The 20587-nt window shown below is 42.6% G+C and overlaps 1 protein-coding gene across 6 annotated transcripts in view; it reads right to left on the bottom strand.

Moving 5' to 3' along the window:
* prkag2a (protein kinase, AMP-activated, gamma 2 non-catalytic subunit a) overlaps positions 1 to 20587 on the bottom strand; it is a 447918-nt gene that overhangs the window by 202664 nt on the left and 224667 nt on the right. The gene's annotated exons all lie outside the window — the stretch shown is intronic.

Here is a 20587-nt window from a genome sequence, read left to right as displayed (position 1 = left end):
GTAGAACAATAACTTCCAAAAAGGGAACATGCTAAATATTTCACAGAACAAAAATTGCAGGATTAATGGGAAAAAGGTGGAAAGTGTGAAATGATTCCAGCTCCTTTTTCAAAGACTTGTTGGCCAAATGGTTTCTTCTGTTGTTTGGGATTGTGGCTGATTAACTTTTCTTTCATTGGCTGGTTCAGTGCCAGTTACTGTACAATAGTGCTTTGGGATATTTTAATGACAGAAAGGTGATTTATTTACATATATTTTCAAACAGCCATTGTTGTATCCAACTTGTTAAAACCAAGTACTAGCTACAGTGCTTTAAACGGAGAATTTTCTTTGTTGAGTGCTGTCACCTAAGTCAGTGGTTTATTCGTTGGAATGTTTCCATTTGTACATCTCTATGACACTGAGAGACTTCTCCAGCTGCTGGATACAGGGCGAGGTGTTTCTGTTCCTTTCAAGTGCCCACTCACTACATTCAGTCTCACGATATAGCCTGGATTTTCCTGAGGGCCACTGGCAGGCTCTCTTTCACCCAGAGCCCCCTCGTAAATATATAACAGCCAATCAGGGAGCATGAACTGGGACTGCGACTTGCAGGATACACAGGCATCAACCTGGTAGGGTCAGGACAGGACAATATAATCTCAATTGGAAAAATCCACCTCATCAGCATTCCTTCCTCAATCATGCCAAGCTTCAATTAAAAACATGGCCTATAGCTTTGGGAATACATTTTCCTGAAGGTCATCTTCACTCAAGGGATTTCTTTCATGGGAATGGAACCTGAAAACCCACAAGCTGTCCTGCAATCTCGGTTTCTGTTCAGCAGCAACTTGATGGTGGGTTAAAAGCCTCCTCTAGCCAGGAGAGGCTAAGAATTGCCGATGCTGGAGTCAGAGATAAAACAGGGTGGAGCAGCATCCCAGGCAGGTGCTGTATTCCTCCAGCTCCTCACTGTTACATCTAGCCAGGAGGCTATGGGCTCAAAACCCACTCCAGACACTTCACCATAATACATAGGCCACCCCTCCAGTACAGGAGTCTCCAAGGTGCAGATGGATCAGATCCATGAGCCTCTCAGGCACACACAAAAGCCTCATTGAAGTGGAGCAGGAGCATTAACCCCAGTATATTCATTTTAGAACTAATATTGAAAACACATTACATGGGGGAACATCTGACTTTCAAAAGCTCATACTTACAAACACAATCCCAGAAAGCCATATAATTTTTAAAAGACCCAACTACAAACATTTGCTGGACTTAGAAATGGCTGCTGTACATGACCCTGCATTGTGTTCCACCTTGCATACAAATCAAATTGCAAACAGACTTCAGAACAGAACTCATTTGCAATCCATAGAATGCTTGTATCTGCACATTATTGTCTGTGGAACAGTGCTAACAGTCAAATGACACTACTGGGTGCTTGAAATAACCCCAGGTGCTGGTATTCCATCACCAACTCACCCTTTATTTACACACTGGGTGGGGAGGGTGTGTCCTTGACACTGATCCAGCTTCCTCAGAGTCAGGATTCAGAATGAGCAGAATGTCCGACTCTCCTGTTTATATTTGTCAGCCAGGGCTCCCTGATTGGCCCAATCAGGGAACGCCTATTCTACGAGGTCCAGCTGGCTGACCTCGTTACAATCACTACAGAGCTGCTAAGAGATATAAAGGCACCTACTTCTGTCTCCAAGTGTTTTCTCAGCAGTCATTAGGGATGGAGTTAGAATGGGTGGCTCAAATTGGTTGCTGCAATTTCTGTTTGCAAGTTGGACTACTCTTCAACAGTACTTTATTAATCTGTGCAGTGTCTTTGCATATGCTGATGTGGGTAAACAGTGATGTACGAGGACTGATAACAAAATGAGGGGCTGGAAGAACACAGCAGGCCAGGCAGCATCAGGGAGCCAGGAAAGCTAACGTTTTTGGGTTGGGACCCTTCTTCCTGTTTCTCTGAGACTACCTTGTCTGCTGTGTTCCTCCAGCACCATACTTTTGTTATCTCTGACTCCAGCATCAGTAGTTCTTGCTATCTTGATGTAGAAATACCTATTCTTCTTTCATATCCCTATTCAGCACGATGCTTGATATTCCTGTCCAGGATGCTCAATCTCAGTCTGTGTTCAATTATGTGGAAATGGATGCAGGCTATTGGTTATAACTTGGTGTGTTACCATGGGAACCACCAACAACAAATGGGGGAGGAGTGACAGAGCTTTCAGAGTATCTTATATTACATAAGACCAGTGCCACCTCTGTGGGATGAACTGGGAGTCAACTGGAACAGGAGGATTCCAAAGCCAATGGTCTCGATGGTGGAACACCTTTTGAAAAAAACAAGTGCATTTATATAGTGTCATTCACAGCCCCAGGGTATGGCAGAATGCTTTACAGCTAACAGACATATTGTTATGATACAGCAACCGGTTTGCACACAGTAAGCTTCCACAAACGGCAATGTAATGATAACCCAAACAGTCTGTCTACAGACAAAACTTAAAAGCACCTCCCACCGCCTTACAACCCCCACCCACTCCACGGAAAGAAAAGCCTGTCACCACCTCTTAAAAACTGCTGGGTGCCCATGAGAGATACAAAGACAATTACTCCTATCTCCAAATAGCTCCCCAGTAGCTAATTAAGGACAGAGTTCAAATGTGTGGCCTGGTAGTAAATGCTATGCATTCAAGAATTGATTAATGTCACTGTGCATAGCAGCAATAACTTCACAGCACTTGGCTTTTATTTTATTAGAAAAAAATTTTCCCCCCACAGCAGTCAAGCGGGCGAGGCTCAGATTTACAATGCTTTCAGAATCACTCGGAACTTCCTCTCCAATTTCTTGAAGAACTGAGCCAACTCTTGCAAAACAAAGTTAAGTGCCAGCAAAGGAAAAAAACAGAGCACAGAATTCACCAAAGGACCTTGTTTTTGTTTGCATGAAGGAGGAAGTTATTTTGCTGCAGTGGAAAATAAACTCATAAATCCATAAACCTAAAAACCCATGCTGAATTACCAAGTTGATATGATGTGTTCTGTGTGTGTGTGTGTGTGTGAGAGAAAGAGTGAGTGAATGTGTAACAGCATGTGGTAGTGAATGCATCAGTCAGTGAATGTGAGTGTGTGTGTGGGTGTGTCTGCTTGTTTGTATGTACATGTGTGGATCTGTGTGTGTATGTGTGTGTTCGTATATGTGGGGTGGGTATAGTGTGTGTGTGTGTGCATGGGGTTCTGAGTGTGTGTGCTTGTACATGTTGGTCTGTGTCTGTGTAGATCTAGGTCTGTGTACACATGGGTGTGTATACATGTGTGTGTATGAGAGTGTACTTGTGGGTCTGTGAGTGTGCATATGCATCTGAGTGTGTTTGTGTGTGGGTCATGAATGCCTGTCTGTGCTGTAGAGCTGTACCTTGCATGGGGAACAACTAGCATCCAGGAGATTGGTCTGTACTGACAGATGGCTCTATGGCTCAGTCAGTTCTTGCAGGAGACTCAAAGTACTGCATCCTTTGCAAAAACTCCTTGGCATGCTGTCCTAAACCCAAGAAAGTTCCAAGGAGTGAGTTCAACACTTTGTGAATTCCGCACCTCTTAAAATCTTTGGCCCTAAGGTTGCAGTTGAGCTGATGGGCGAGATCTTGTACAATTCCCCACAGTTTACAGCTACAGTGTGCTGTGTGAGCTCAGTACCCCTGCTGTATATTGGACTGTAGTAATTTTACCACAAGCAACAAAATTGTTGTAGATTGTCATGCGCAAACAAGTCTGCATCAATGCAACTCATCCCAACTAAATGGCAGAGTATGCTTAGTCCAAACTGTAACCACACACCACCCAAAGGGGATTAGAAGCGATTAAGCAAAGATACTTTGAAAGTTACCAAAGTGTCATGTTTCCTGTATTGCTCCTTCCATTCAGTGTACCTTTTTACAAGGTGCAAGCTAATGAATAAACCCACTCTAGGTCAAATGCCATGTGAGAGTAGGTGAGTAATTTGATAATGGTGGCCACAATGTGGCTGAGTTTTTGGTTTATGGATTTATGATTCATTTTCCACTGCAGCAAAATAACTTTACTTCCTCCTTCATGCAAACAGGAGGCAATTACAGAGCTTTAGAACCCTCAGCAAGATCAGGAAGGGCTCTGGCTCAAATTAACTAGGCAAGAAAGTTAGCAGATCAGCCAGAAATCTGAAAAGACTGAATAAGCAATGACGTTTAAGAGGTCAAGGCTGATGGCATGATATGCTAATGAGACAGCTTACATCATCAAAGGAAGTGATGCAAGGTCACATGATCTTGTTGCCTCAGCCTTGCAGCAAGAATGAACCCACAATGACCTCTCTTGGATAAATTTAATGCCTTCGTCAATTTTATTTAAGAAACACAGGAACAGGAGGAGGCCATTCAGCCCCCTGGGCATCTTTTGCCATTTAATGAGATCATGGCTGATCTGTGGCCTAACTCTACATTACCTGGCTTTGGCCCACATCTCTTAATACCTCTGTTTAACTGAAATTTATCTCAGCTTTAAAACTAAGAACTAGTATCAACTGCTGTTTGTGAAAGGTCTACCATTCTTTCTGGGTAGAAATGCTTCCGGACATCTCTCCTGAACAGCTTGGCCCTGTTTCTCAGGCGAGGCACCTCTCCCCGCTGGTTCTAGAATCCCCAAACAGTGGAAATAGTTTATCTTTATCTACCATGTTTTATCCTGCCAACATCTTAAAACATCATCGGCTGCAAGGCTGTGGAAGCAGGACTTCGGAAATGTTGTTTGGCAGACGACAAAAGATAAACATAAACATGTGGTGCGTCTGATTTGTATAACTTAAGGAGGAAGTGCCTCGACGAATGGAGTTTCATGGCAGAGAGAGAGAGATATTGGGAAAAATTTTACTTTTCACCACAACCATAAGGACTGACAGCAACTCCCATTATTCTGTATACTGCATTTCCTGAAACAGCCGAGGAGATCAAGACAAGTCAGCAGTGAGACAAGTAACTTGCATCTTGTGATTGTAGTTAAGAATCTAGCAAGTGCCTTTTTACAATTTTGATTAGAAATGGCTGGATCTTGCCTTTTAGTTGTAGCTCTCGTTCTTTCTATTTATTCTTCTCAATCAATGGTTCTGCCTGGGGAAGCCCCTCTTGTGTTAATATCTCAAAGACATGAGACACCCAAAATAAAACAGCATGATTGTAAATGGATTTTTATCTTCCACGTAAGACAGTTGCACTGGAGAGTCAGCTGTGAAGTAGCAAGGGCGCTCTATGGAGCAGAAAATTAGGGGTTCAAGTACCACTTTAAAGACCTGAGCAGGAAATCCAGGCTGAGTTTCCAGTCACACTGATTGACAGTTGAAAAACGAAAGAACTGCGATGCTGTGAATCAGAAACAAAAATAGATTGCTGGAAAAGCTCAGCAGGTCTGGCAACATCTGTGAAGAAAAAAAGTCATGAGTGAACGTTTCGGGGTTCTGATGAAGGGTCACTGGGCCTGAAACATTAACTCTAATTTTTTTCTTCACGTATACTGCCAGACATCTGAGCAACTTCTGTTTTTGTTCCGGATGGAGAGATGCACAGTCACTGGTGTCATCTGCTGTTTTCCTTTCATTCTGTCATGGGATGTGAGCATCACTGACAAAGTCAACACACAACCCTCATCCCTAATTGCCCTTGAAAAAGGATTTGTGAGCCTCTACCTTAAGTTGCTACAGTCTGTCTGGAGAAGGTACAGCCTCAGTGCTTTTAGGGAGGGCACTCAAATTTGACCCAGTGACAACGATGGAATAGCAATATATTTCCAAGCCATGTGTGCCTTGGACAGGAACTTAGTGGTTTAGACCCATGTGACATCTCAGTGGAGATTTGTCATTTTAAAAAAAACTTTCGTAATTACCACATCGCTGCAAGTGGGATCCTGCTGTGTGTAAATTGGCTTTAAACAGCTTTGAAGTCACGAAAGGAAGACACGTATTCTTTCTTCTGCTGATAGATCAGCACTAGGCCACCCAAAGGTCAATGCTCGACAAAAGCCTGCATTTTTGATTCTGAATTAATGCAGTTTAACTGAACAGCCTGATACTAATTCTATTTCCAGAAATACCAACCACGGAATGATACTTCTCACATCTTCCTGTGAGTATTCTCAAATTATTGCAGTGCAGTTTGAGACTAACCCAAACGGCAACTGAGGCATTTTGCTGAGATCAAACCACCAAAATGTTCAGGTCCATGTGCAAAAGTAAACTGACAAACAAGAGCAAAATGTGAACATACTAGAAAGGTTCTGATACCATCCTTTCCCAATATTCTCCTTGATGTCTACTCACTGGGTTCGTCTACGACAGGAAACTTAGAAATGTGGCCAACATTGAGGAGGGCAGTAACAGGCTGCAGGAGTGTATCAGACAGACTGGTGAAAGGCTGAACATGTGGCAGGGGAAGTGTAATGCAGAGAAATGTAAAATGAAGTAGTTTAGTTGGAAGAATAACGAGACACATCATATGATACAGGATACAATGTCAGAAGTTCAGACAGGCGGTGGGGATGCAGGAACAGAGAGAGCTGGGATTTTACATACATATCTTTCAAGGTGAAAGGGCAAGTTCATACGGCTATACATGCCATAAAAGTACATGGCACATGGCTTTACAACGAGCATCTCAAAGAGCACGAAAACAAGGAAATTATACTGAATCTTTTGAAATTATTGTTCGGCTCTGAGCTAGAGTTTTACGGCCAGGAGGAAATGTCTTGGCCTTGGAATGAAAAAGTACAAGAGATGATTTACTGCAATGGTCCAATGATGAGGAATTTCACTTTTGTGGAACGAGTAGGAGAACAGTGGTTGTCCTCCTTGGAAAAAAAAATGATTTAATAGAAGTGTTGTGATTTATGAGGAATTTTAATAGGGTAAGACTACGTTTATTGCCCATCCCTGGGTTGTCCTGAGTACATTAAGAGTCAAGCTCAGAGCAGGAGTTATACGCAGTGCATAACAGAGTTATTGGTGGCAAGATGCCTTCCTTGAAGAACATCGGTAAACAGTTCAGTCTTAAAATGATCTAGCAGCTTTCACGCTCATTTTATCTAAGGGTTGGGAAAAGGGCATGGGGTGGATGCAACACACAGACACTACATTTCAATATATGGGAAAAAACTACATCAAAATTGACGCCGTATGAGTCTGTTTATCTGTGCTGTTCTAATAAGAACTCTGTAGCCTAATATGAACAAGGAATAAAAGTGGGCCACTCGGTCCTTCAACTCTGATCTGCCATTCAATAAGGTCGTGGCTGCTTTGATTTTAACCTCAACTCTACAATCCTGCACATCTTTGATATTCTTTCATCTCCTTGGTAACTAAAAATCTATCTACCTCTGCCTTGAAAATATTTAAAGATTCTGCATCCAATGACTTTTGTGAAAGGAAATTCCAAAGAATCAAAGAAAGAAAAAACGTTTCCTCATTCTCATCTCAGGGTGATGGTGGTGAAGGTTTGGTTTTTTTTGGACTGGAGGTCTCTGACCAGTGGCATTCCGCACACATTGGAGCTGGGTACACTGTTGTTTGTCACGTATATAAACAATTTAGTTGAGAATTTAAGTAAGTTTGCAGATGATGCCAAAATTGATGGGATAAAAGGTTACCTTAGATTACAAAGGGATCTTGATCAGTTGGGCCAATGAGCTGAGGAGTGTCAGAGGGGGTTTAATTTGGATAAATATCAGGTGTTGCATTTTGATGGAACACACAGGGACAGGACTTATCAAGTTAATGGTAGGGCCCGGGTAATTTGTTGAACAGAGAGACCTACGGGGTTCAGGTACGTAATTCTCTGAAATTTGTGTTACAGGAAGACAGGGTGGTTAAGAAGGTGTTTAACACACTTGCTTTCATTGCTCAGACCATTGAGTATAGGAGCTGAGACACCATGTTGAGGTTGTACAGGATGTTGGTGAGGCTACTTTTGGAGTATTGTGTACAGTTTTGATTGCCCTGCTTTAGGAAGGATTTGATTAGAAGAGATTTCCCAGGGTTTTGCCAGGATTCTTGGATAGGTTGGGACTTTTTTCACCGGAACACAGGAGGTTTAGGAGTGACCTTATTGAGGTTTATGAGGGGCAATAGATAAAGTGAATAGGCAAGTTCAAGACTATTTTTAAACTATTCTAAAAAACTATTTTTAAGGTGAGAAGTGAAAGATGTAAAAGGGACCTGGGAAGCCACACACAGGATAGTTCATACGTGGAATGAACTGCCAGAGGATGTGGTCGATGCAGGTACAGTTACAACATTTATAAGACATTTGGATAGGTACATGGATAGGAAAGGTTGAGAGGATAGGGGCCAAAAACAGGCAAGTGGGACCAGTGAGTTTGGGTAAACCTGGTCGGCATGGACAAACTGGACCAATGCATCTGTTTCCGTGCTGTATAACTCTGACTCTTCCTGGAGCTATTGATCTCACTTTTTAGGAGAATTAGGTCCTTCCCGTGCATCCTACACTGGCCCCTCATAATGTTACGGACCTCAGTTAATTCTCTCCGGTGTTCTCTGTTCCAAGACAAACAATTCCACATTTATTTTGCATCTAAAATTCTGCACTCCTACTTAGGAATGAAGGAGCTGGAGGAGGTCATTCAGCCCATCAATTAAACTCACCATTCAATTAGAGGTCGGCTAATCAGCTGTCACATCACCAGGTTCCTGTGCTATCTCCATGTGCCTTGATGTAATTACACACCTAGGAATGTATTAATGTCTTGAGGATACTCAATGATTGAGCTGACACAGTCCTGTGGGCAAAAGAATTTCTGGCAAATTCCTTATAAATCCCCGTTGTACCATTGTGGACAGGGATGAGACAGAACTGAAAGCCCTGTTACCTTCCTTTACTGACCAAAACAATCTATTTTCTAAAAGGAAGGCTTGTGTGGATCTCATCCCCTGTATATGGACAACTTGAATAACTAACAGTAAGGTTTTTCAAAAGTTTAAATAAATAGATTTAATGCATTCACCCCAAGACTACATTCTTTGCTCACCCACACACCCAAACATGGGCCCATATGCGCATACACATACACACATACTCTCTCTTTCTGAAGAATAATACAGTGCACTTTTACAAGTCTTAAGCAAAAGAGGTGTAAGAAATCCCATGATTACTTTTTCTTGGAACACAGAGAGTACAAGCCAGTGAGAAAGAGTTTTTTTGTCTCCAGATGTATAGAATTCCAGGGTGAATTCAATAGTGAAAGTTGAATACCAAAGACAGTGCAGTATTCCCATGGAGAGATGGATTTTCTGCAGGACACCAACGTTTACTTGAGGTTTGGTCACCAGCTTATACAGGTGATTAATAGGTTTGAAAAAAAAAACAAGTTTGGAGATCTTACAATGTTGCAGTCTTCAGATCTTACGACATAGATATTATTATCCTCTCCATTACTGCTGTTTCTGTCTTTTTGTGAAATATAAAGATTAAAAGAAAAACCAATATGTTTGCATTAGCCAGTGGCTTCTCACACACTCTTTCCGAATATGGTGCGTGATCTACATTGATTAGTCACAACCTGAACTATTGATTGCAAATGTTTACACAGAGTGTTTGGAACATTTATCATCTTAGTTTCAGAATGACAGAGTCAAGTCTGGAAATACCATTCTGGACGGTTTCAGAAGGTGCGTAGTGACATTCTTGGCTGTTCTTTTGTCCTTTGAGACACTGTATCAGTTTTTGAGACTTTTAGCTGCTGTTAGTCACTGTTATGAAAAGAAACGTCAGTTTTTTTCACCTTCTTCTGTCGTGCAGAAGATATAAAAGTTTGTTTACATGTACAAATTGATTCAAGAACAGCTTCTTCCCCGCTGTTATTAGACTTCTGAATGGTCCTCTCAAATTTTAAATTAATGTTGCTCATGTTCTCTTCATCCATAACATTGCATTCTTCACTGTACTATTACCTTGATGCACTTTGTATGGTATGGTCTACCTATACTGCATGCAAAACCAAACATTTCACTGTATCTGGGTACATGTGACAATAATAAATCAATTGCAGAAGATTCCATACTTTAAAAGTTATGAATATGAAATACCTTTAGTGGGTATGATAACCCTCTGTACTGCAATTTTCCCCTTCCTGACCAGAATGATTAGAGTAGGTATCAAAATATTTTTTTCACTATTGAGGACTCCTCTTGATATTTTCTGAAGTGATATTTCTTAATTCTTTTGGGAATGTCTTTGCAGGCTCACGTATTTTCGTTCTCACGAATGCCTTTATTAGGTGACGCTCTCACACAGTAACATAATCTTTTTTATTGGTGTTGACATATGGGGTATTTAGACAAGCAAAGAAGAAGAATTAGAAGAATTTAACAATATCCTCTCTAATCATCACTGTTCCCTTTGATTTAAAGCCGCAGCAGTAAAGAAAGCACTAATTTCCTAGACATCACATCACTTAAAATGTCCCAACAGAACACGCTTAAAGAAGGAACAAAAATCCTTTTACAAAATAACTGACACACACTTGTATATGCAGAAACTCGGCATCGTAAACATGTTTTCCCAAAGATTGCTCAGGTCACAGCTAAGTTGTTGCATATTAGGATCAAACTGTCCTATAAATAGGGAAAAGCAATAAATGCTGGCCCAGCAAGCAAAGCCTACATCCCATGTATAAACAAAATGAAAGCTGATTTTCCTCGGTGAAACTTTGAGGTAAATTTGCCTGTGGCCTCTCTGTGTATTTTGAGCAATGGTATACAGTCTTAATAGTTGACCAATTAGAGTATCATACAGATATTACATAGTTTCCCTTCTGTTTAATTCCATGCCTTCACCAATAAAGTATCCTGTTTGCTCTCCTGTAAACACCTCATTTGCCTGACCTGGTAGCTTCTGCTATCTGTAAACATTCACTTCTAGTTCTGTTTGTTCGACTATGCATGTGTATTTGCTTGTCATATCTATTTAACCTTCTCAAACAACTTCTAACTCCTCAGAAAGAAAAGTATGACTTGGATTTATGAATGTCAGAATGAGTATTTCAGAGAGCCTTATTTCCGAATTGTTAAGCCAGCCACATAGTGTTGTCAACTCCCTCCAGCAGCGGCTATATTGTGTGATACTGAACCGGTTTCAGGCTGTCACTGAACAGCAATACGCCACCTACATTTAAATAAATAACACCACTGGGAGGGATGCCATTCTGCTTGAGACTTGTTTTAATTAAATTCTTACTTGGCAGACTGCATTACAGATGCAACATTCACATCACAGTGCCAATTAAGGCAAACCGCTCCATTAAGATATTTATCTGTTTCTGTTTTAAAAGGCTTGAACTTAAGCTCAGCTCTCAGAAAGTTTAAAAAAAACCTTCATTTTTTTCGCCTTTAACCGGATAAAAACATGTTTTGCCACAGCCCTCGACACGCCCAGCTCACCCCTGCAGTCTCCAAGGTATGGCGAAATGATGAGTCAAATTTCTCAGCCAGTTTTGGCTTTGGTTGACTGGAATTAAAAACAAAATAGCAAACCTCTGAATTCCATTCCACCCTGCAAAAGCTCTGCTTTGTTCCAGAAATCAGAAATGTGTGATTATTTCATGGTTAGGTTGTCAGGCATTCAAAATAGAACAAACTGTTACACATACAGCATTTTCAGTGCTTTCTGAGACTTACGGACTTGGATTTTCAGGTCAAACAGTTGAGTAAATAAAATTTCTAGTACAGTGGCCTCCTGCCTGTAATTCAAGATGACTATGTAGGAGAGGGTGGTTTATGAGGAACACTGTGTGCAAGGACACATGGAATTTCAAGAAACACCTCATTTTTTTTGACAGTTTAGGAAGAGAAGAATTTGTCATGTAGGACTGGCATGGATCAGGTATCCAGCGAAGCTGCTGAGGAGGCGTGGCGCGATGCACCAGTCAATAACATTGATTGGTGACCTTTAGTGGCCTCCTAGACCAGAAAAGACCAATAGACTCACAATAAAAATAATCAGAGGTTAATGAAATTGTATCAGAGATGACGGGAACTGCAGATGCTGCAGAATCCAAGATAACAAAGTGTGGAGCTAGATGAACATATCAGGCCAAGCAGCATCTTAGGTGTACAAAAGCTGACGTTTCGGGCCTAGACCCTTCATCAGAAAAGCTTTTCTGATGAAGGGTCTAGGCCTGAAACGTCAGTTTTTGTGCTCTTAAGATGCTGCTTGGCCTGTTGTGTTCATCTAGCTCCACACTTTGTCATCTCAGAGGGTAATGAAATGCTGTTTTGTGTTATACTGGCTGAATCCAAGAGGTTAGATGTCATTCTGCAGACATGGGAGAGGCAGTGGCCTAGTGTCAAGGTGTAATCCAGAACCCCAAGCTAATGTTCTGGGGACACGGGTTTGATTCCCACCACGGCAGATGTTAAAAATTGAACTCAAATGAAAAGCTAGCCTAATAGAGATCATTGTCAATTTTCATAAAAACCCTGTAATGTGGGCAGTTCTTATCTGTCAACTGGACAGTTACGAATGGACAAAGAATGCCTGTCTAACCAGTAACAGCCATATCTCAAGAATAAATTCAGATAAAAGCTGCTGTACAGTGTTCAGTTCTGGAAACCTCACAAACAATACAGAAGGAGGGCAGCACAGACTTGGCAGATTGAAAGCTCTAGCGCAAAGGTTCCATTTGAAGGAACAAATGGCAGAAGATTAAAAAGTAATTTAGTTACATTTCCATGGGAAACTGGGAGCGTAGGAAGAGAGAATCTATTTCTGTTGGTAAAAGAACTTTGACCTGGGAATATAATCTAATAGTTACTGCCAGGTCTTTAATGAGTGAAGGGAGGAAACACTTTGATGTGCCAAGGGTGGTCAAATTTGGAATTCCCTTTAACAAACAGTAATTGCTGCTGGGATAATTGTCAATTTTATATGTAAGATAGATAATACCTTTTGGTTATCAAAAATGATATGGAACATACTTGGGTATTATTTTTGTTGATTGTATGTGGGCTTCGCTGGCCAGGACAGTATTTATTGCCTTTCCTAATTTCCCAGAAGGCAGTTAAGTGTCAAGTATCCGGAGTCACATGTAGGCCAGACCGTGTTAAGACAGCAGATTTCCTTCCCTGAAGGACATTATCATACCAGATGGGTCTTTATAACAATCAACAGTTGTTTCTTCATCACCTTTCATTTCAGATTGTTTTTATTGAATTCAAATTTCAACATTTCCCCTCAACCCGGGAGTTAGGTCACAGATCAACCCTGACCTCACTGCAGACAGGTTCACATTTCCTACTCTTTGTCCACTGTTGCTATGACTTTCTACTGAGTCTGCATACTAATCAGGTACTGCACAGTTCCCCAATCCGCACACTGTCTTATGCATTAAACACTTTGCACCAAATCCTACGAGGAAACAGCAAAAGTTCCCTTGCAAATATTTCTTCCCTCCCATTCCTTAAGTAAACTTTCTCAAAAAGAGAAACATAGAAAACGGGAAAAACAGCAGACTATTTGGCCCATTGAGCTTACTCTGCTGTTCAATATGATCATGACTGCTCCCTCATCTCAATGCCTGCTCTGTCCTTATATCCCTTGGTACCTTTAGTGTATAGAAAGCTATTTATTTCTTAAATATACTTAAAAGACTTCACTTTTCCAGCCTTATGTGGAACAGAATACCACAGATCACACCTACTAAAGGAAGACATTTCTCTTTCATCCTGATCCTAAATGGCCTAGTCCATAGTCTGACACTAAATGCCTTGTTTTAGAATCTCCAGTTAAGGGAAAAATGTTCTCTCCATTCAGTCTCTACTACCCTGTCAGATGTTTCAATGAGATCCCCTCTCATTCTTTTAAACTCCAGTCAGTACTGGTCCAGTCAACTCGATCTCTCCTTCTCTGACTATACCAGCAATCAGCCTGGTGAAGCTTCACTGCTCTCTTTCCATGGCAAGTATACACACAATACTCCAGGTATGGTCTTATCAGTGCTCTGTACAAGTGCAGTAAGACTTCCTTGCTCCTGTACTCGTATCTTCTTGCAATGAAGGCCAACATCCCATTCACCTCCCTAACTTCTTACTGAACCTCCATGCTTGCTTTCAGTGACTGGTAAACTGACACCTGGGTCCCTTATTACTTCAACATTTCTCAATCTATCACCAATTATATCATACTGCGACATTCAATTTTCTCCCTCTGAAGTGGATAACTTCACACTTATCCACATCTGCCTGGCTTTGGCTTACTCTTAAAACTTCTCAAAATTGCTGTGAAGCCTCTTTACATCTTCCTCACCACTCACCAAGTTTTGTGTCATCAGCAAACTTGGAAATATTTTTTAAAAATCATACAGTTCTACTCTTTAGCCCATCAAGTCTGCACTGCCAAAAATAAATCAAGTTTACATTGCATTTGATTCCCTTGTCCAAATTACAATTGCTAATATTTGGTGCCCCAGCACTGACACTTGCTGTAATCGACAATGTTTTCCACTCTGAAAATTCCTGCCCTGTTTGTTGTCTGCTAACCAGACCCTCCATCCTTGCCAGTATATTACTCATCATCCAATGGGCTTTGATTCTGCAATTAACCTCTCAACAAGGAAACTTCATCAGAAGTTTTCTCAAAATCCAAATATAACATGGAAAATGATGCTACTAGTTATGTCCTCAAAGTATGCAGTAGGTTTGTGAAACATGATTCCCTTTCAGAAACTCAGGCTGGCATTGTTTAGAGATAATGGGGACTGCAGATGCTGGAGATTGTTTAATTCTGTTGATATCATCTAAGCAACACTTTTATAAGAGACTGTAGTGGTTTCCCCAACTATTGATGTTAGGCTAACCAAGCTGCAATTCCCTGTTTTCAAAGAATCCCTACAGTGTGGAAAGAGCCTCTTTGGCCCACACCAACCCTCCGGGCATTCCACCCAGTCCCATCCCCCTACAACCCACCTAATCTACATATCCCTGAACACTGTGGGCAATTTAGCATGGCCAAGCCTGCACATCTTTGGACTGTGGGAGGAAACTGAAGCACCCAAAGGAAACCCACGCTGACACAGAGAGAATGTGCAAACTCCACACAGACATTTGCCTGAGGGTGTAATGGAACCTGGGTCCCTGGAGCTTTGAGGCAGCAGTGCTAATCACTGAGCCACCGTGCCTCCCACCTTCCTTTTATACATAGTTACAATCTAATCATGCTTTTAAAGTTAAACTTCTAAAAATAATATTAATTTCCTTCAATTCCTCCTTCTCACTAGACCCTTGGTTCCCAAGCAAACAACTCTTTCAATAAGAGATAATGGGAACTGCAGATGCTGGAGATTCCAAGATAATAAAATGTGAGGCTGGATGAACACAGCAGGCCAAGCAGCATCTCAGGAGCACAAAAGCTGACGTTTCGGGCCTAGACCCTTCATCAGAGAGGGGGATGGGGGGAGGGAACTGGAATAAATAGGGAGAGAGGGGGAGGCGGACCGAAGATGGAGAGCAAAGAAGATAGGTGGAGAGGGTGTAGGTGGGGAGGTAGGGAGGGGATAGGTCAGTCCAGGGAAGACGGACAGGTCAAGGAGGTGGGATGAGGTTAGTAGGTAGCTGGGGGTGCGGCTGGGGGTGGGAGGAAGGGATGGGTGAGAGGAAGAACCGGTTAGGGAGGCAGAGACAGGTTGGACTGGTTTTGGGATGCAGTGGGTGGGGGGGAAGAGCTGGGCTGGTTGTGTGGTGCAGTGGGGGGAGGGGATGAACTGGGCTGGTTTAGGGATGCAGTGGGGGAAGGGGAGATTTTGAAACTGGTGAAGTCCACATTGATACCATATGGCTGCAGGGTTCCCAGGCGGAATATGAGTTGCTGTTCCTGCAACCTTCGGGTGGCATCATTGTGGCAGTGCAGGAGGCCCATGATGGACATGTCATCAAGAGAATGGGAGGGGGAGTGGAAATGGTTTGCGACTGGGAGGTGCAGTTGTTTGTTGCGAACTGAGCGGAGGTGTTCTGCAAAGCGGTCCCCAAGCCTCCGCTTGGTTTCCCCAATGTAGAGAAAGCCGCACCGGGTACAGTGGATGCAGTATACCACATTGGCAGATGTGCAGGTGAACCTCTGCTTAATGTGGAATGTCATCTTGGGGCCTGGGATGGGGGTGAGGGAGGAGGTGTGGGGACAAGTGTAGCATTTCCTGCGGTTGCAGGGGAAGGTGCCGGGTGTGGTGGGGTTGGAGGGCAGTGTGGAGCGAACAAGGGAGTCACGGAGAGAGTGGTCTCTCCGGAAAGCAGACAGGGGTGGGGATGGAAAAATGTCTTGGGTGGTGGGGTCGGTAATATGTCTGTACATGTAATGGCGTGGACATTGGTGAAGTCACTTTTGGAGTACTGTGTACAGATCAGTTTGCCCTGCTATAGGAAAGATATGATTAAATTGGAAAGGACGCGGTAAAGATTTACAAGGATGTTGCCGAGACTGGAGGGTTTGAGTTATGAGGGGAGGCTGGTTAGGCTGGGGCTATTTTCCCTGGAGTGTGGGAGGCTGAGGGGCGACCTTATAGAGGTTTATAAAACCATGAGGGGCATAGATAGGGGAATAGCAAAGATCTTTTCCCCAGGAGTAGAGGATTTTAAAACTAGATGGCATTATTTTAAGGAGAGAGAGAGAAAGATTTAAGAAGGACCTGAGGGGCAACTTTCTCACACATAGAATGGTTCATATGTGGAATGAACTGCCAGAGGAAGTGATAGATGCAGGTACAATTTTTAAAAGACATTTGGACAAGTACATGAATAGGAAAGGTTTAGAAGGATATGGGCCAAAGGCATGCAAATGGGACTACTTTAGTTTCAGAAACCTGGTCAGCATGGACAAGTTGGGCCGAAGGATCTGTTTCCATGCTGTATGACTCTATGACTATGTAGAACAACTGGTACAAGTGGCATCTCTGTCTCGTTAATACAGTCTGCATGTGAGTGTGGCAGGATCCACAAAAGGAGAGTCTGACCAAACCCACAACCTCTCCTACTCTGGAGGAGGAGGGAAAAGATACATTGGTGAATGGAGGATGGGTGGGTGGGAAGGATTGGAAATTTGGAGTTGCAGGCTCCAACCCTGAATAACCACTTGCTTTCATCTTTGCCTCACATCGTACTTAATCACTCACTGGCACTAAACATAAACTGGAATATTCTGCTGCCATCCACAAAAGCTTTGCCCAGAGACAGAAGTCGAAAACCAGGCTGTCTGTCACCCATAGGATGCCGTCGCCCTTCGAAGGATGAAATGCCATCAGTACTGTCCCACTTCAGCTGCAGGCAGTTTTTAAAATAAATCTGATTCGACTGCTTGTTAATGTCCTATCGATTGTCGTTCAGCTACGGATTCTACCACAGGGTCATCTTGGACAGTATCAGCTGCTAACACTATAGGTAGTTGGAGACTTTTAAGCGACTCTTGGATAGGCAAATGGATGATAGTCAAACGTTGGGTATGCAGGGTAGTTTGATCTTAGTAGGCACAACATCGTGGGCTGAAGGGCCTGTACTCTGCTGTAATGTTCTATGTAGTTGAATATATTCTTGCCAATATTAATGGATGATTCAGACCTCCCATATATTTGCATTCCACGTCCCTCACATGTTGAAGGGGAGACATAAGAACAAGGAGCAGGAGTAGGCCATCCGGCCCCTTGAGTCTGCTCCACTATTCAATAAGATCATGGCTGATCTTTTTCATGAACACAGCTCCACCTACCCACTTGCTCACCATAGCCTTTAATTCCTTTACTGTTCACAAATCTATCTATCTCTGCCTTAAAACCATTCAATGAGACAGTCTCAATGCTTCGCTGGGCACAGAATTCCACAGATTCACTTTGGGCGAAAAAGTTCTTCCTCAGCTCAGTCCTAAATCTGCTCCTCCCTTGTTTTGAGGCCATGCCCCCTAGTTCTGGTTTCACCCGCCCTGTTTCAACAACATCCCTGTTTCTATCATATCTATTCCCTTCATAATTTTACATGTTTTTATTAGATTCCCCAATCATTCTTCTAAATTCCAATGAGTTTAGTCCCAGCTCATACTCATAAGATATGCCTCTCAACTCTGGAATCAGCCTGGGTGAACTTCCTCTGCACCCCCTCCAGTGCTAATACATCCTTTCTCAAGTAAGGAGACTTTGGATCATACTGAGCATTTCCCAGACCTTGGTAACCATATCTCTCAAAAGACCACCTTTAATGAGGAGACCCAACACTGCACCAGCTCAAACTCAGGGCAAACTACAATAAAGACAACAAGAAGCACAGCAAGTGATAATGGGAACTGCAGATGCTGGAGAATCCAAGATGATAAAGTGTGAAGCTGGATGAACACAGCAGGCCAAGCAGCATCTCAGGAGCACAAAAGCTGACGTTTCGGGCCTAGACCCCACATCAGAGAAGCCCGAAACGTCAGCCTTTGTGCTCCTGAGATGCTGCTTGGCCTGCTGTGTTCATCCAGCTTCACACTTTATTATCTTAGAAGCACAGCAAGTCCTGGGTTATAGACCAGTTGATGCCAGCTCACTCCTTCACTGGAATGAGACCTGGACAATGGATGAGCAATACCGTCACAAAAACACTCTGAAATTCTGAGATAGTAGGAACCGCAGATGCTGGAGAATCTGAGATAACAAGGCGTAGAGCTGGATGAACACAGCAGGCCAAGCACCATTAGAGGAGCTGGAAAGCTGACGTTTCGGGTCTGGACCCTTCTTCAGAAATGGGGGAAGAGATGGGGATTCTGAAATAAATAGGGAAAGAGAGGGAGGCAGATGGAAGATGGATAGAGGAGCAGATAGGTGGAGAGGAGACAGACAGGTCAAAGAGGCGGGGATGGAGACAGTAAAGGTGAGTGTAGGTGGGGAGTTAGGGTGGGGCTAAATCAGTCCAGGGATGATGCTTTTCGGTCATTCCAGACATGGTGTTTAGTATGTCAGAGATGAGTTTGTAGTTTTGCTTCAATGTTTACATTACTGGTTTCATGAAGGACACAATCATTTTTTCAACACTCTTCCTCACACTGATTCTAGAGGTGAGGCGAGGCATTGCTGGTGGAATTTCTGGGATGATGTTTTGTATCAAAGTTACACAGTTCAGGTCTGACTGTAGTACAGGAATGTGATAACAATTTGCTCTGCACATTCAAACGTTTGTGGACTTGTGGAGGTCTTTTTTGTCAAAAACGAGCCACAATAATTTATAATTCTGCTGCAGGAGCAATAGAGGTATTTTTCTTTTGCCCATAATGGGGAAAATCCTAACTCTGACTAGCCTGAATTGCTCACTTCCTGTAGCTGGAGATAAACTCCCAGAGATGTCCTATTTACAATTTACCTGATACTGGCTATTGAACTCAAAGATCAGCTGTGCTTTGGTGTAAGTATTAAACACAACTTGAATAGAAATTCTTCAATCTCAGAATCCCCTTCCCTTCCCCCGTTTCTGGAGAAGGGTCCTGACCTGAAACGTCGGCTTTCCTGCTCCTCTGATGCTGCATGGCCTGCTGTGTTCATCCAGTTGCACACCGCGTTATCTCAGTGCCGGGATCTGTTTCTTGGTTTTGCAACAATGCTCTGCTGCAAACTGCATTGTAATTTTCCAAACAGGAAGCAAGAGATAGAGACGACGCCCAGTAGGCTCTTATACAAATTGGCTCAATTCTATCCTGCTTTAAAAAAATATTCGATGTTTATTCCCAAGTAAAGTGCATGCCATTGCTCTTTTTCTTAGATAAAGGAAAATACAATTTCTTGCCCTTGACATTTACTGTGATATCGCACATATTTCACTCATACTCACCATCAAGCATGGGCTCAGACAAAACACCACAATGCAAACCATAATGTAAAGTTTGGGTTCCCAAAGTACAGTGTTCCAGACTGGATAATCAAGCAATAAATTTAGTAATCAAGAGGGATTGGGGGACAGAGTGCAGTATTACTGAAATTTCCTCTGCCTCAGGGATACACTTAACCATTGGTAGGGAGAGTTCAGGGAGGAAACAGAAGTGTGTTTGCGTCAGTGGCATTTTTTTTTAATACTCATTCATGGAACTTTCACTTCACTGTCCATGCCAGAATTTATTACCCACCCCAAATTACCCAGAGGGCAGTTAGATGTCAGCTACTTTGCTGTGGGTCTGCAGTCATTATTGGCCAGGCCAGGTAAGGACAGCAATTTCCTTCCCTAAAGGACATTAGTGAGCCAGCTGGGATTCTCCCAATGGACACTGGATTCATGGTCAGCATTAGACTACTAATTACAGATTTTTAATTGAATTCAACTTTCATTATCTTCTGTGGCAGGATTGGAACCTAGGTCGTGTCCGGATTAATAGTTTACCAATAATACCACTAAACCATCACCTCCCTCATGTAGGTGGCAGAGCATGTGTATGAATGGGGGGGTGTATTAGGGTGTGCGGTGTGTTTCGACAAGTGGTTATAACAGTGTTCTAAAAAGCATTCTGCAATTCCTCTTTACAGTCAACAGAAAATCGAGGGAATAGCACAATAGATCAGC

This window comes from Stegostoma tigrinum, chromosome 2, assembly GCF_030684315.1.
Source record: "Stegostoma tigrinum isolate sSteTig4 chromosome 2, sSteTig4.hap1, whole genome shotgun sequence".
NCBI classification, from domain to species: Eukaryota; Metazoa; Chordata; class Chondrichthyes; order Orectolobiformes; family Stegostomatidae; genus Stegostoma; species Stegostoma tigrinum.
The sequence above is the reverse complement of the archived record's forward strand: the minus strand, read 5'-3'. Positions and strand labels throughout refer to the sequence as shown.